The following is an 8,769-nucleotide window of genomic DNA, read 5'->3' as shown; positions in this document are numbered from 1 at the left end:
GTGTGTACACCCCGATACAGGCATGAGCTATATCCGTATATAATACTGTACTGTGTGTACACCCTGATACAGGCATACACTATATCTGTACGTAATACTGTACTGTGTGTACACCCCGATACAGGCATGAGCTATATCCGTATATAATACTGTACTGTGTGTACACCCCGACACAGGCATGAGCTATATCCACATGTAATACTGTACACCCCGATACAGGCATACACTATACCCCTATATAATACTGTACTGTGTGTACACCCCGATACAGGCATACACTATACCCCTATATAATACTGTACTGTGTGTACACCCCGATACAGGCATACACTATATCTGTACGTAATACTGTACTGTGTGTACACCCCGATACAGGCATGAGCTATATCCGTATATAATACTGTACTGTGTGTACACCCTGATACAGGCATACACTATATCTGTACGTAATACTGTACTGTGTGTACACCCCGATACAGGCATGAGCTATATCCGTATATAATACTGTACTGTGTGTACACCCCGACACAGGCATGAGCTATATCCACATGTAATACTGTACACCCCGATACAGGCATACACTATACCCCTATATAATACTGTACTGTGTGTACACCCCGATACAGGCATACACTATACCCCTATATAATACTGTACTGTGTGTACACCCCGATACAGGCATACACTATACCCCTATATAATACTGTACTGTGTGTACACCCCGATACAGGCATGAGCTATAACCGTATGTAATACTGTACTGTGTGTATACCCCGATACAGGCATGAGCTATATCCGTATTTAATACTGTACTGTGTGTATACCCCGATACAGGCATGAGCTATATCCGTATGTAATACTGTACTGTGTGCACACCCCGATACAGGCATACACTATATCAACATGTAATACTGTACTGTGTGTACACCCCGATACAGGCATGAGCTATATCCGTATATAATACTGTACTGTGTACACCCCGATACAGGCATACACTATATCCATATATAATACTGTACTGTGTGTACACCCCGATACAGGCATACACTATATCCGTATGTAATACTGTACTGTGTGTACACCCCGATACAGGCATACACTATATCCATATATAATACTGTACTGTGTGTACACCCCGATACAGGCATACACTATATCCACATGTAATACTGTACTGTGTGTACACCCCGATACAGGCATGAGCTATATCCATATATAATACTGTACTGTGTGTACACCCCGATACAGGCATGAGCTATATCCACATGTAATACTGTACACCCCGATACAGGCATACACTATATCTGTATATAATACTGTACTGAGTGTACACCCCGATACAGGCATACACTATATCCGTATATAATACTGTACTGTGTGTACATCCCGATACAGGCATACACTATATCCATATATAATACTGTACTGTGTGTACACCCCGATACAGGCATGAGCTATATCCACATGTAATACTGTACACCCCGATACAGGCATACACTATATCCACATGTAATACTGTACTGTGTGTACACCCTCATACAGGCATACACTATATCCGTATATAATACTGTACTGTGTGTACACCCCGATACAGGCATACACTATATCCGTATATAATACTGTACTGTGTGTACACCCTGATACAGGCATACACTATATCCGTATATAATACTGTACTGTGTGTACACCCCGATACAGGCATGAGCTATATCCGTATATAATACTGTACTGTGTGTACACCCCGATACAGGCATGAGCTATATCCACATGTAATACTGTGCTGTGTGTACACCCCGATACAGGCATACACTATATCCACATGTAATACTGTACTGTGTGTACACCCCGATACAGGCATGAGCTATATCCATATATAATACTGTACTGTGTGTACACCCCGATACAGGCATACACTATATCCATATATAATACTGTACTGTGTGTACACCCCGATACAGGCATACACTATATCCACATGTAATACTGTACTGTGTGTACACCCCGATACAGGCATACACTATATCCGTATATAATACTGTGCTGTGTGTACACCCCGATACAGGCATACACTATATCCGTATATAATACTGTACTGTGTGTACACCCCGATACAGGCATACACTATATCCGTATATAATACTGTACTGTGTGTACACCCCGATACAGGCATGAGCTATATCCGTATATAATACTGTACTGTGTGTACACCCCGATACAGGCATACACTATATCCGTATATAATACTGTACTGTGTGTACACCCCGATACAGGCATACACTATATCCGTATATAATACTGTACTGTGTGTACACCCTGATACAGGCATACACTATATCCGTATGTAATACTGTACTGTGTGTACACCCCGATACAGGCATGAGCTATATCCACATGTAATACTGTACTGTGTGTACAACCCGATACAGGCATACACTATATCCGTATATAATACTGTACTGTGTGTACACCCCGACACAGGCATGAGCTATATCCACATGTAATACTGTACTGTGTGTACACCCCGATACAGGCATACACTATATCCGTATATAATACTGTACACCCCGACACAGGCATGAGCTATATCCGTATATAATACTGTACTGTGTGTACACCCTGATACAGGCATACACTATATCCGTATGTAATACTGTACACCCCGATACAGGCATACACTATATCTGTATATAATACTGTACTGTGTGTACACCCCGATACAGGCATACACTATATCCGTATGTAATACTGTACTGTGTGTACACCCCGACACAGGCATAGACTATATCCGTATATAATACTGTACTGTGTGTACACCCCGATACAGGCATACACTATATCCGTATATAATACTGTACTGTGTGTACACCCCGATACAGGCATGAGCTATATCCGTATATAATACTGTACTGTGTGTACACCCCGATACAGGCATGAGCTATATCCGTATATAATACTGTACTGTGTGTACACCCCGATACAGGCATACACTATATCCGTATATAATACTGTACTGTGTGTACACCCCGATACAGGCATACACTATATCCGTATATAATACTGTACTGTGTGTACACCCTGATACAGGCATACACTATATCCGTATGTAATACTGTACACCCCGATACAGGCATACACTATATCCGTATATAATACTGTACTGTGTGTACACCCCGATACAGGCATACACTATATCCGTATGTAATACTGTACTGTGTGTACACCCCGACTCAGGCATGAGCTATATCCACATGTAATACTGTACTGTGTGTACACCCCGATACAGGCATACACTATATCCGTATGTAATACTGTACTGTGTGTACACCCCGATACAGGCATGAGCTATATCAACATGTAATACTGTACACCCCGATACAGGCATACACTATATCCGTATATAATACTGTACTGTGTGTACACCCCGATACAGGCATACACTATATCCGTATATAATACTGTACTGTGTGTACACCCCGATACAGGCATACACTATATCCGTATATAATACTGTACTGTGTGTACACCCCGATACAGGCATGAGCTATAACCGTATGTAATACTGTACTGTGTGTACACCCCGATACAGGCATACACTATACCCCTATATAATACTGTACTGTGTGTACACCCCGATACAGGCATACATTATATCCGTATATAATACTGTACTGTGTGTACACCCTGATACAGGCATACACTATACCCCTAAATAATACTGTACTGTGTGTACACCCCGATACAGGCATACACTATATACATATATAATACTGTACTGTGTGTACACCCTGATACAGGCATACACTATACCCCTAAATAATACTGTACTGTGTGTACACCCCGATACAGGCATACACTATATCCGTATATAATACTGTACTGTGTGTACACCCCGATACAGGCATACATTATATCCGTATATAATACTGTACTGTGTGTACACCCCGATACAGGCATACACTATATCCGTATATAATACTGTACTGTGTGTACACCCCGATACAGGCATACACTATATCTGTACGTAATACTGTACTGTGTGTACACCCCGATACAGGCATACACTATATCAACATGTAATACTGTACTGTGTGTACACCCCGACACAGGCATGAGCTATATCCGTATATAATACTGTACTGTGTGTACACCCCGATACAGGCATACACTATATCCGTATATAATACTGTACTGTGTGTACACCCCGATACAGGCATGAGCTATATCCGTATATAATACTGTACTGTGTGTACACCCCGATACAGGCATACATTATATCCGTATATAATACTGTACTGTGTGTACACCCCGATACAGGCATACACTATATCCGTATATAATACTGTACTGTGTGTACACCCCGATACAGGCATACACTATATCCGTATATAATACTGTACTGTGTGTACACCCCGATACAGGCATACACTATATCCGTATATAATACTGTACTGTGTGTACACCCCGATACAGGCATACACTATATCCGTATATAATACTGTACTGTGTGTACACCCCGATACAGGCATACACTATATCAACATGTAATACTGTACTGTGTGTACACCCCGATACAGGCATACACTATATCCACATGTAATACTGTAATGTGTGTACACCCTGATACAGGCATACACTATATCCGTATATAATACTGTACTGTGTGTACACCCCGATACAGGCATACAGTATATCCGTATATAATACTGTACTGTGTGTACACCCCGACACAGGCATACACTATATCAACATGTAATACTGTACTGTGTGTACACCCCGATACAGGCATACACTATATCCACATGTAATACTGTACTGTGTGTACACCCTGATACAAGCATACACTATATCCGTATATAATACTGTACTGTGTGTACACCCCGATACAGGCATGCACTATATCCGTATATAATACTGTACTGTGTGTACACCCCGATACAGGCATACACTATATCTGTATATAATACTGTACTGTGTGTACACCCCGATACAGGCATACACTATATCCGTATATAATACTGTACTGTGTGTACACCCCGATACAGGCATACACTATATACATATATAATACTGTACTGTGTGTACACCCTGATACAGGCATACACTATATCCGTATATAATACTGTACTGTGTGTACACCCCGATACAGGCATACATTATATCCGTATATAATACTGTACTGTGTGTACACCCCGATACAGGCATACACTATATCCGTATATAATACTGTACTGTGTGTACACCCCGATACAGGCATACACTATATCCGTATGTAATACTGTACTGTGTGTACACCCCGATACAGGCATGAGCTATATCCACATGTAATACTGTACACCCCGATACAGGCATGAGCTATATCAGTATATAATACTGTACTGTGTGTACACCCCGATACAGGCATACACTATATCAACATGTAATACTGTACTGTGTGTACACCCCGATACAGGCATACACTATATCCGTATATAATACTGTACTGTGTGTACACCCTGATACAGGCATACACTATATCCGTATATAATACTGTACTGTGTGTACACCCTGATACAGGCATACACTATATCCGTATATAATACTGTACTGTGTGTACACCCTGATACAGGCATACACTATATCCGTATGTAATACTGTACTGTGTGTACACCCCGATACAGGCATACACTATATCCGTATATAATACTGTACTGTGTGTACAACTCGATACAGGCATACACTATATCCGTATATAATACTATACTGTGTGTACACCCTGATACAGGCATACACTATATCCGTATATAATACTATACTGTGTGTACACCCTGATACAGGCATACACTATATCCATATGTAATACTGTACTGTGTGTACACCCCGATACAGGCATACACTATATCCGTATATAATACTGTACTGTGTGTACACCCCGATACAGGCATACACTATATCCGTATGTAATACTGTACTGTGTGTACACCCCGATACAGGCATACACTATATCCGTATATAATACTGTACTGTGTGTACAACTCGATACAGGCATACACTATATCCGTATATAATACTGTACTGTGTGTACACCCCGATACAGGCATACACTATATCCGTATGTAATACTGTACTGTGTGTACACCCCGATACAGGCATACACTATATCCGTATATAATACTGTACTGTGTGTACACCCCGATACAGGCATACACTATATCCGTATATAATACTGTACTGTGTGTACACCCCGATACAGGCATACACTATATCCGTATATAATACTGTACTGTGTGTACACCCCGATACAGGCATACATTATATCCGTATATAATACTGTACTGTGTGTACACCCCGATACAGGCATACACTATATCCGTATATAATACTGTACTGTGTGTACACCCCGATACAGGCATACACTATATCCGTATATAATACTGTACTGTGTGTACACCCCGATACAGGCATACACTATATCCATATATAATACTGTACTGTGTGTACACCCCGATACAGGCATACACTATATCCGTATATAATACTGTACTGTGTGTACACCCCGATACAGGCATACACTATATCTGTATATAATACTGTACTGTGTGTACACCCCGATACAGGCATACACTATACCCCTATATAATACTGTACTGTGTGTACACCCCGATACAGGCATACACTATATCCCTATATAATACTGTACTGTGTGTACACCCCGATACAGGCATACACTATATCCGTATATAATACTGTACTGTGTGTACACCCCGATACAGGCATACACTATATCCGTATATAATACTGTACTGTGTGTACACCCCGATACATAGGCGCACGCACACATACACACACACACACACACACACACACACTATGGTGGACATTTATCAAATGAGATACATCAGTTTTGTGGTCTAAAAAATTCACAATCCATGGCAGCTGTAGCATTTTCTACAACATTTAGTTTTTTTCCGGCCACCTCTCGGCATGTTTGCCATGCTGCCGCCAGAACTCCGGCCCGCCCCCATTATATTCAATGGGGCCGGAGCGGTAGTCCGGGGGCACACGCGCACTAGCGGCAGCACGGATCCGACAGGCTGTTCACCCGCCGGAGTTCCTTGTCGCTAGTGTGAAAGTAGCCTAAGAGCTAAAAGTGAGATTATATCTGGATTGTGTCTCGTTTATTATGTGCGACTTTTGCAAAAGTCACTAGCCAACCCTCTGGTCTACTTTTAGACCTAAAGGTGTAATCCACGTTTAGAAAAAACAGACAAAGTGATTCTACAGCCAGATACACATAAGTCCTATTATTAAACAACAGTAAACAAAATTAAGAAAAAGACCCTAAAATTTCAATATTTATTATAATCCTCTAAAAAGACCTATCGATCAGGTCATATACATAGATGTACAAATCCCAGTCAGTGACGAAGAACATAGATACGATAAACACCATAGGGGAAGGTAGTTAGGCAGAGTTGGGGGAGTATTCAACGGGTGGGGGTATCTTTCCCTAGATACACCCTATTGCTCCCCCCTAAAGCCCGGAGGAATCTCCTAATGGTGGAAACCCTCCGTCCTCGTGCCTACCCTATACAGACCCTCATATAGGGGTTTCCCTCTACTCCAACGCGTTTCCCCCTACAGGGTTCATCAGGGGGTACGTCTGGTAAACAGTGCCACTTAATGGAATTCATTCTTATGCATAACTTCTTCCTATTTAACTCACGGTTCTACCACCATCTCAGGGGGACGGCAATGGGGAGCCCATGTGCCCCCACTTATGCCAACCTCTTCCTGGGCTGGTGGGAGGACAATATCATGTTTCCCGACCACCACACCTGGTGGAACGAGAAGATTCGGTTCTGGACACGCTATATCGACGATATTTTAGTGATTTGGAAGGGCAGCAGGGATGAATTTATCAAATTAATTAATAGCCTGAACGTTAATGAAATTGGTTTGAAGTTCACTCAGGAGATCCAGGAGGAACACATTACCTTCCTTGATGTAAAAGTACACAAACAAGGCGAGAGATTAACGACCACCATCTACAGAAAGTCGACGGACACAAATTCTATTTTACATTGGAATAGTCGCCATCCTCCGGCATTGAAAAGGGGGATAACAAGGGGCCAATATCTACGCGTTCTGAGAAATTGCTCCAAACCAGAAGATTTTCATGTTGAGGCCAAAAAGTTACAGAATAGATTGTTGGATAGGGGATATCCAGGAAATATATTGAGGCGGGTGTTTAAAGAAGTACACGCACAGGATAGAGTCAATCTACTGACTCCTAAACCATTGTCCACGACACCATCCCCGATCCGTCTAATCTCCACCTATGACAGAGCCAATGAGGAAACCAGAACTATTCTCAATAAGTTTGGTCCCATTCTTCAAATGGACCCTGATCTGTCGAATGCCATTACTACCTATCCCAGCAGGGCCGGGCCGACACAGAGGCTGGGGAGGCTCCAGCCTCAGGGCGCAGGCCAGCTCCCCAGCCTCTGGGCGGCAGGCAGGCCACTGACCACGTCGCTGCTGCTGCCGCCCCTGCCGGGCTGTCGGCCGCGCTGGAGGACGGAGGGAGTAGTGAGCACTTGGCACTGATGTCTGATTAATAACAAACATACATATCTAAATGGCGGGGGGCTTGACTTGAGTCATCTACTGATCAGTGATCATCAGAGCATCAGAGCTGCAGGAATAAATCTGCAGGAAGATCGAATGCTGGTGGGGGGAGGGGGGTTAGATGATCTAACCCAGCCCCCCTTCCCCCATCAGCCCTTGTCC

The sequence above is a fragment of the Bufo bufo genome, chromosome 10 (genome assembly GCF_905171765.1).
Source record: "Bufo bufo chromosome 10, aBufBuf1.1, whole genome shotgun sequence".
Lineage (NCBI taxonomy): Eukaryota > Metazoa > Chordata > Amphibia > Anura > Bufonidae > Bufo > Bufo bufo.
Note: the sequence above shows the minus strand (reverse complement) of the source record.